Genomic DNA, 10,437 nt, shown 5'->3' with positions numbered 1-10,437 from the left:
GTTTTTGGTTTAGTTTTCTGTCTTTTAGCCAGAACATTACTACTAGCTGCATACTCAGCTGTACTCATTATTGCTAACATCTAAATAATTGCAGTAGTAACGGGGAACGGTTTATGTGAAATAACAATGCCACTTCTGAAATGGTGGTTTGGTACTTTTGCCTTAAAAAGTTGGCAGTATTCAGGGTATCTCAGTGTCCCTGCACCAGGGATTTTACTGTTGCCTTCTACCAGTCCCTCAGCTTATCCCATCTGCAGCTTCTCACACTAATTCAATTGGGAATTTCACACATTCAGCGCCAGGCTCGCAAAAATGATTTTCTTGGGCTCCATGCTTGGCTTCACCTGAAATATTCTCATATCTCCCTCACTGTTTGGGAACCGCTGCTTATAAGATAATGTACTGTGAACAGTTACTGCACGCTGCTGAATAGCTGTGTATGAATTTCTGAAGCAGTTCTATCAATTTAACGTGGGATCTCTTCGGTGCTTCCTGGTGCGTGCACTGTCTGAATGGACCAGGATTATCTGTGTACGAGCAAAAATGGAATCCATCACTTTGCCTTATTTTGGACTAACACAAACATGTAAAAGCAGTACTGCATATGAACACTCATTTGGGATTTCATTTTTATGGTGTATTTTTTTCCGATGAATGGGGCTCTGTAGCATCGCTTCTCCTTCATGGAACCTCTTGGCTGCTCCTGGTAGATAGCCGGTTTGTAAACATGACCGTTACAAGTAAACATGTAGGTTTTTTTTGTACTCCCACTCATCATTTTTGAAATAACAGAAAATAAGTACTTCAGGTGAAAATACTGAACTTTTGATGTTCTTGCATCAGACTGCCGTTTTTGTTAGAAGCGTGAGTTACTACAGTTCCTATGGCACCTGCAAAACATCTTTTGCATACAGAAAAGGCTTCTCTGCTGGAATCACAGTTTAAATATCCAGCCCTTTCCTTGCTTGATGCATTTCCATCAGAAGCTGGAACTTACCCAAGAGCAAAGGTCTACTCGCAGATTTCCCTCTAGAGCCTTTGTATTCAGACCTGAGTTGAGTCATATCAGCAACTGTACACATCAAGTTCATTAATTTTTTTTCTGAAGTACGAGATGGTTTTGGGAGCTTTACCATTTCTTCAGAAAATATTGTGTGCATGGTTGGTTGGTTGGTTTATCTATTTTTTGTCTTTGCTAAGCTCTTGGCTACGCAGTTGTAAAGGTATCTGCTGGATTTCCTCCTTAGTTCATTGGCTATTTGGGGTAGGACTTGATGGGCAGGTTTCATTTACAAATCCCTTTGCAGGATAAGAGCCCTCCGTTTCTAGAATGCCCTTGTTCCTTCTTCGTTTAATCACATTGCATTTTCCCTCTGAAACAACCATAATAATTCTTACAACAAATCATGCTGTTATTTAAGTGAATAGTTTGTGAATGCTTTATAAATAGGAACAGAAAAACTGAAGAATAACTGCATGATTATGTAAATTAGACACAGTCAACTAAGTGGACTGTGCAACTCCGAACAAGAAAGAGGAAAAATAAACACGGGGGGAGTGGTGCATATTTTCCAAGATGCAACAGCAGTTTATTTAACTTCAAATCTAGCATTAAATGTTACTGTGCTCTGGAAAGGAAGAATACCTTTTTCTTGGTAACCTCCTTCCACTTAGTTGCTATATTTCAAAATATATCTTTTAAATATATAAGGCAAGAAGGCAGCATAATGAGGATTCATTTTTAAATTCAACAGGCTATTGCATTTCAACAAGCAGTTTCTCTTTTAAATTCAGGAGCTTTGTTTTGAACTACAACATACATATTTTACACAGGCATTTAATATTAAAGTCTTCAAGTGATGAGAATTTACCCATGCCTCCTGTTGCAATAGTTAATTACCCCAGGTACATTTTTCACTTGATTTTTCAATTTGCATTTCTAGCTCCACCTTAAGTTATTTTGGTCTTTTTATGCCTTTGATTGCTTATATTGATCTCTGTAGTATCAGCTTTTCTAATTGCTCGTGTGTAGCTATAAATTGTGATTATGTCCCTTTTAACCTTTTATCTGATGAGATGTACTGAGTTCCTTAACTTTCTTACAGCAATGAATGCTATTCGAGACTAATTAGTCTTCATGTTCTTCTCTGTACTTCTCATGTATTGAAATATTTTTCTGACCTCTGAATTAGATGCAAAGTGTCAATAGCGATTCATCAGGACTATACAGAGACATAATGCGATCCTCTTATTCTTATTACTACCTCCTCAAAAACTGTATTATCCTTTTTTTTTTTTTTTTTTTTTTTTTTTTTTCCTGCAGAAGAGTTACCTGTGATGCTGGCTTTTATGGCTCAAGTCCTCTTCAGCATCTTTTTTGAGAATGCGGTACATCATCCTATTATCCTACCTTATTTTTTCTTATAAGCATGCACTGTATTTTACCAGCATTAAAATACTGGTTGTGAAGTGATCCAGATTGCTCTGTATAAGTGACCTGTCCTCGTTCTTTACTACTCCAATGGTCTGCAAGTCCTTTGCAAATTTATTGCAAGTGATTTTTACAGTTTCTTCCGGATCATTGATTTTTAAAATTGAATGCAAGGCAAGGTTTGTAGAGAGGGCTGATAAGTTCTTCTTAGGTTGGTGACATGGACGAGGGGGACAGAGAAAAGCAAACAGACACACCATGGAGTTCATGTCTCTTTTTTCCTCAGAGTCTTTAAAAAATTGAATAAGGTAGATGTTTGTCCTGGAATTTCTGTGCTTCTTGCTGATTCCCTATTAATGCTGCACTTTGAAATTACCTGTCTGTCTTCAATACAACAGTCTGTATTGATTTTTATCTAGCATGGGTATCTTAAAGAAAACGACAAGTTCATCTGCTTTCCACTAGGTGCCTTAGGGTTCCTGAGGGTAACATCTCAGTACAGGTGTCTCTGCGAGCTCACTATATCAAAAGGAAGAATGCAGCATGTTGTTCAAGACCTATTCTTCATGAGGCTGCATTGATTGACGTTACACATCTATCCTTAAATTAGTCTCATATCCATTTCACTGTATTGCCCAGATCACCACTAAGCAAACGAGGCCATTAATTACCCTGATCATCCTTCTTCAGCACAGTGTTGTTCTTGCAGTCCTGTGAAATGTCATGACTGTGTTGAGACTTGTTAAACTAATTACATGTTTAGGCTCCTGCTGCTGGAAAGGCTTCTGCTACCGAATGCAGCTGCTGTTATTTTAAGCAACCACTCACTATGCAATCCGTATTACGAAGCATCAGTTGACTTCAGGTTTCAATATTTATTGTACTGACTTAATCTTTTTTTTTTTTTTTTTTTCTGACCTGTTGCCTTTTATTACTGCCTTCGAATCTTCTGTGCAGCGGGCTGGTTTCACTGATAAAAACTGCATGCTGCCAGCAAATGTTGATCTTAGCAATACAGTGAAGTCAGTTTGAAGGAATATGGTTGTGCTCAGCTTTTGTCTACTCAAGAGAATGTAAATAAATGCAATAAACCCAGCAAATTTTGGGAGTATAATTACAAGATATACCTGTGAGGAAACTAAGGGGTTTTGGCTTTTCTGTATAGTGACAAATTACAAGTATTTCATTACTCCTATTGGTCCCTTTCTTATCATTATATAGACTTGTTCAGAAATTCGACCTTCTCCTTTGCTTTTTTTCCCTCAAGTTTTGCAGACCCTAATAAGGATGAATATTCAAAACAGGAACTCAATAACTAAAAGTCATTTGATTAACATCTCTAAACAATGCAGAAATAAGTCACAAAGGAAGAAGTGATTTTAGCCAGCTTCTCGCTACAGTGAGGCTTATAAGACAGCAGAGGCCTGGGGCTTCTCCCAGCCCTTGTGGCCCCATTACCCAACGTTCACATTTATGCAAGCAAGTCAGTGCGCTGCTGCCTTGCAGCAGTCTGTGGAAAACCAGTGTGTGTTCAAACACATTGCACCTCTTGTGAGCGGCTCAAACTACCAAGTGTAGCACAGAGAAGACATCAGTGGACTTGTGCATCTTGTTCATCTGCTGCAGCTGAGCAACACGTGAAGAGGTGCTTTTCTAAGGAGCACATCAAGCCTGCTCTGAAAATTGTACCTGTTTGCTCTCTGCTGGAATGAATTAATTTCTGCTTAAAAGCAGTTAAGCAGTGGGACTGCAGTCTTGAAGTAGGGTGGAGAAAGTAGTCAACCTGAACTTTTCTGTTAGGAAGCACAACTTAAAAGCAATTGCTAGTCCGAACTTGAATGTAAATTTCACAAAACAAGAATAACTTCTACAACACTGACTGAACAAGGTGTGGTTTGGCAACTTTTTAGGTTGTACCTTGTGTCATTTGCTATTCACTTGGTCTTGCAATGGTAGGCGGTACCTTTTGTTATTTTGAAGATGTTAGCTTGAAATGTTTACATTTTTACTAGTTTTGTGATGTTTTTCCTATGGTAATCATATTAATAGTCATTTTACAGTGCTTTATACATATCTAGAAATACTGTCCTAGTATTCAGAGTTGATCTGTAATTAGTGTAGATTGCTGTTAATAGAAAAGTGCAGATTTGGAAACTAATGTATTGTGAAACGTTAGAACAGGAGTCCTAATTATTATTATTATTATTTTTTGCTGCTAACATAATGTATTTCAATTAAAATGTACAAGTGGAATTAAAAATATTTCTTTAAAAAATATTAAGAAGTGTTTGGTGTACTTTTATTTGCTTCTAGAATACATCAAGTTATGCTGCAGTTTATAAACCATGGGTGATGGCTGTTGTAAAATCTGAGAACCTATGGCTACCTTCTGAAGAGCTCACATCCTACTTGGCCTCTAGGCTATTTCTGACAGCAGCAAACAACCTTGCCCTTGGGTTTATAAACAGGAGGAAGAGAGGAGAAAAAACACTTGGCAGTGAGTAGTAATTGCTCAACGAGTAGTCCAGTGTATCCAGTAGATCTGTGTGCAGACACCTAAAGTGAGGAACACTAGCTGAGGTGCACCTCGTTTGCACAAATGCGCCTGTTTGATTTTAGCTGCTGTCTCACTTCCCTCCTAGTCAGGTAAGAAAGTGTGATGAAGCATCTTTTGCATCCCAGGTTGCCAGATTTGTAAGGTGGTTGCAGAAATTGAGCCCCTGACGCTACTTACACCATCCCTCCCCCTTTTTTTTTCCTCCTTCCTTGCATAGGGCAGTCTTGTGGTGACTCCTGTTCCCCCAGGACAGAGCTCAGCGTAACTGCTTGTTTAAAGCTAACTGTGCCACTCAAGGAAAGTATAATTTGGGCCCAATTATCACCAATTATCATAAAAGAACTGTAATAAACATAGAGGGAGTTGTTAGACGTTTTAATTTTAGAATATTTGACTGATTTATGAGTCCATGAAAGAAACAAAGTATGATTGATAATTGCAAGGCAAGCCAATGCAGTTGAGTGTTTTAATGAAGATCATGGTGCAGCTAATGTAGTTTGCTTTAAGCGATCCTAGCAAAGTAAGATATGATGATCTCTTCACATAGCCATTGCCAAGTGGTTATATTTTAATCTTTCCATGCGCGTATTATATATTTGGAGAAAAATCTGTTTGTGAGACATCAAAATAAATTGCTTTTCATGGGGAAAAAGCAATCTTTCAACATTTTTATATCAAGATAGCTTTCTAAATGTTCTTTATGTACCTCCCCAAAGGGAGAAAAATTATAATAACTAGTGAGGTGTATTTTACTCTGTTAGAGCTTTTCTTCAGATACCTATAAACTTACCCAGTGGTGACAAAATAATTTGGAAATGATGGCCTGTCTCACTTGAGGTTAGTAGTGATATTGTCCAACATCACCCATGCCAGATGGTGGCACAGGAATAACCGAACAGGGAAGTTGTAGAGTCACCGTTCAGACACAGACAGGTTCTCCTAGAGCTTAGTAACTCCAGCCTCTTACAGGCATTCGCAGGAAGCCTTACGTCCTGTCAAAGTTTCATGGCATATATGTGTCTGGATAAATGTGTAGAAGCAGTAAAAAGTTAAAATGTCTATTTTTTAAATTAAATTTTGGCGTAATTTTTGCCTTGTTAAACTTGCAGTTTAGTGATATGCCATGAAAATTTTCTTTCTGAATTTTAAAAGTTGTACATTTTCTTTCACTAAGAGGGAAAAAGTCAGTAATAGTTCATTGTTTTTTTGTTTTTGTTTGCTTTTTTTTTTTTTTTTTCTGTCACTGGCTATAACGGTAGTACCAATATATCAGTAACTTTTTTTTTTTTTTCTACCCTGAAGACAAATGGTCCTAGTCTTTCTTTGGATTATATTTTCCATTTTCTAATTAGTGTCTATTTCAAAATCCCACATGTATTTTGATGATATCTTTCTTGAGATTGGTGCCCAGAGCTGAACAGACAGTTCTAGCTCAGGGGTACTCTTGAATTACAAGAACATAATATTTTAAATAGTATTGTCTACATTTTAGCTGCTCATTCTGCATTAGTGAAAAACAAATGTTTCCATTGATCTGTGGTTGGAATCATCTGTTCTTAAATAAAGACCTTAGGAAAGAAAAGGAAAAGGGATCCTAGCGCTGCTGTAGTGAACTTAACATCTGACTTACAAATTTCTCAATAGTGGGAAAAATGTGGATGTGAAGCTGGCACAAGTAAGATGCTTTGTCCACACAACATTTGTTTTTCAGATGGTAGCAGCTGCTATGCTTCCTTTGTTTTCGAGCAATCATTACTCTTTAGTCCCTGATGTCTGTATGCAAGGGTTGAGAGTTTTTAAAATAAACTGAAAGCAATTTAATGGACCTTCTCATGATGTGAATGTATCAGCTGGAGTCACGAGAGCTGGAGTACAGTGCTGCCAGACTTGTAGCCCGTTTAGCTGGCTGGTAGGAAAATCTGGTGCTGGATGCAGCTCCTTTGATGATGCTGTGGGAATGCGTTTTCTCTTGACTGCTCCAAGGAAGTACATAACGTGTGGAGAAGAAAGGCATGCGAATGAGCGTGGTCTTAACATCTTTGCTCCCATTGCTCCAAATCTAATCACAGCAGATTTCCCTAGGGAGGCAGGAGGGGCAATTCAAACAGGAATAACACAGTAAGAGAGCACTGAGCCCTTTGTATGAAGTTACATTTTGATGTTTTTCCATTGAGCCGTTTGCTGGGGCCATGGGTTATTCCTGCTGTAAATCAGTTGTTGCAATGCAGCTGCCACGGGCTGCAGCACCATGCGCCCCGTTGGCATTGCAGTAGGAGCCTCTGCACCCCTTTGGCCGCTGAGGAGGTACAGCAGCTTCACACGCCAGCCGAGCGTGCCCGTGGGCTGCCTTCCTGGGGAAACCTCAGCCGCTGAGGATGTTTTCAGGCGGGGGGATGCCAGGCCTGGGTCCCCTTACCTTGGCTCCGAGAGCAGGCAGAAGTAGGCTGCATTGACACGATGGGTCAGAGCTGGACTCCAGCTTTTTGGTATGCGGGTAATCTTGTCCCTGCTGACACAGCTGAGATAACTTTAATACACTCACTTCTCGCTTAAAGCGAAGTTGGGCCTATGGCAGCTTTCCTTTTCTTTCTCCTGGATCCAGACCTACTGACTGAATGCAGAGGCTGTCTGCTCTTCTCACCAGCATGGCTTTTCCCCATGGGCATGGGGCAGGAAGCGTCACTCAATTTTAGAAGACACTTAAATTGTACTGATTAACTGAAAAGTTTTTTATTAAGGACAAATGCTAATAACGTTACTTCACACAGTGCTGCAGCTCAAACTGGTTTTACTATGCTTTACTATGCCTTGGATAGGTCAGTAATTGTTATTATTTTTAAGAAGAGTTCATTTGTACGTTTGATACACCACTATTTATTCAGGGTAGGTACAGTTACAAGTGTATAACTTCATTTCAGGTGCTTGCTCATATTATACAAGAGCCAGTGCAAGGCCATGGCTTCTCAGCTCCTCACCTTTTAAATGGGGACGATAGCGATGGTTGTTTCCATCTCACTTTTTGAGGTATTATTCCTTAGTGGTGCTAGATTTGGCACAACAATTTGATTCTTCGTGACCATGACCGAAATACTGCTGTCCACAGAGACTCTCCTGCACTGGGCGTGTGCAGCAGCTGTCTGACTGATGGCATTGTGGCAGGACTGTCATTGTCACTGCTGCTTTTTTCCCTGGAGACCCTGCAGTTAACAGGGTTTTGATGGAGCACAGCTGAATGCCAGTGCTCCCTGCTGCAGCGCTTGCCCAGCATTTGGGAGCTTCAGCCCTCGTGGCCTGGGACGCCTTCATCACGCTGCTGTGTTCAGCTGATGCCACGGTCACCGCCTGGTGCTTGGTCACCTCCCAAAGGCACTGGTCATGCACACATTTCCTCAACAGGCCTGTGGTTTTCTACTTGCTTCAGCCAAAATAAATAAATAAAGGTGAATTTATTCTTTGAAAACGAGCAAGTGCTAACACAAAGCAGCCTGTGGCAGAGGGATGCCGTGTTGGTTAAGTGTAATGTGCCTGCTGTTACCACCGCTGCCTCCAAGCTGGGGCTGCTGCCATGCGCTCTTGCAACTCATGCTAAGCTGCCTCTGACCTCCTTCCCTGCCTCTCTTCCGATTTTAAAAGGGATGCAGGGGTGGAGGAAAGCTTTTAAAGGGAAAAGAATTGAAGTTCTCCTCATTTCTACAGATATTAATCAAAGACAAATATTTTTAATGTAAGAACATGGCAGTTTCGGAACAATGGCTGTATGAGGAGTTGCGTGCAGCCCACAGAAACCCCATTAGGATGCTTTCAGAAAAGCTATTTGACGTTTTCACTGACTTATAACTTACTGAACAACCTTTTCAGCTTTTTGTATTGACAATATCCAGAAATGAGCTTGGTTAGTCCCTGTACTATCTACATCAAATTAGATACAAGTTCTGGTTTCGATAAACAAAAGCCAAAAAGCACATCCAAGCAAACAAGCTTTTCCACACCCTCTGTCTCTGTCCCGGCCCAGCATCTCAAGGTGTGATGCTCATTTTGTGCTCTCTGGAACAGGACCACGGCTGACAAAGCCAGATTCCCTGCTGGCATTCCCATTCATGCGTTCTGTCAAACAGCATTTCCTTTGATTTTATCAAGACCTTCTTGACTGTGATCTTCAAAGCAATTAATTCAGTGTTCCATGATTGCAGCTGCTGAATAATTGTTTGTTAGAGTATTTTCTTTCCCAGGCAAGAGATGTAAAATAGTTGCTCCCCTCAATAAACAACTTGTCAAATGTGATTAGTTAATGGACCTGTAATCATGCACTAGCTTAAAGGTAAGGATTTGGTAAGTGCTATGTGAAAATGCATATTTAAATTAAAGCTATAGGAGAAGATTTTCCCATAGGAAATCTTGCTATCAATGCTGAAATAGACTATTTACCATTCCTAATGATTAACTATAGATCATTAATTAAAGAAAACAAGAGATTAGTCATCAAGCATTTCAAATTAAAGATGCATTGATTGTTTGAGTTACTTTTAGGTCGAGCTGGGAGATCAGGTTAGCTCACGGGTCCCGGTGCCTGAGCTGGCCAGCCCATGTAAACCAATATGCAGAAGTCAAAGCCTGCTAAAATTAAGGCCAAGATTTGCTGGCCAGTCTTAAGCTCCAAGAGCCCGAAATTTGATCCTGTGTTGCTAGTCATCAGCCCGGTAACTCTCCATGTCATTCCTGGTAAGATGCATGCTGAGAAGCAAGACAGCAAAACAGAGGACTCCAGCCTGATATTTCGTGGCAGAGAGGGAACCTCTTATTTTTGGCAAGCAACCGCTCAATTCTGAGCTAAATGCAGTTACAGTGAGTGTGCATTAAAGCTCAAAAAGCTAATTAATTGGCTTGTTCTCATCTCTCAATATGGAATTTATCTTTCTGTCAGTCCTTTAGAAGAAACCTCAAGCAAACCTACGGTGGCGTCTGCTGAAAACTGAAGACCCATGATGAGGAATCTTGCAAAGTCTTTTTTTTTCCCCACCTCATTTGGGAAATGTACATTCAACCATATCATTTCTTAAAAGAAAGTTCCTTGCCAGAAAAAATAAAACACTTTTTTTTTTTCTTTTTCTTTTTGGTTAAAAGCTGTATCTATTATAGAAATTCAATTCTCCATTTGGGAATTACAGGCAGTAATACAATAATAATAGTTGTTGGTTACCACACGCTAATTTCAAACTATTCGAGGCAGCTGCCTTCTGCTTTCTGTGCACTCTCGTAGCGTTAGACTCTGATATAAAGCAAAATTACCCAAAAGTGTCTGTCAGATTGGACTATTCTTTTAACATTATTTAGCTGGTACTTACATTATGTAATAGCAACTGGGGGAACTTAATTACTAAGTCACATATGAAAAGTAAGACTTCAGCTTGCAACCTCCAAGTAATTAGCCACCTACCTACTAGTGGGAAAT

This window comes from Netta rufina (assembly GCF_964035555.1).
Source record: "Netta rufina genome assembly, chromosome: 7".
In the NCBI taxonomy this organism is placed as follows: domain Eukaryota; kingdom Metazoa; phylum Chordata; class Aves; order Anseriformes; family Anatidae; genus Netta; species Netta rufina.
This window is presented reverse-complemented; position numbering follows the sequence as displayed.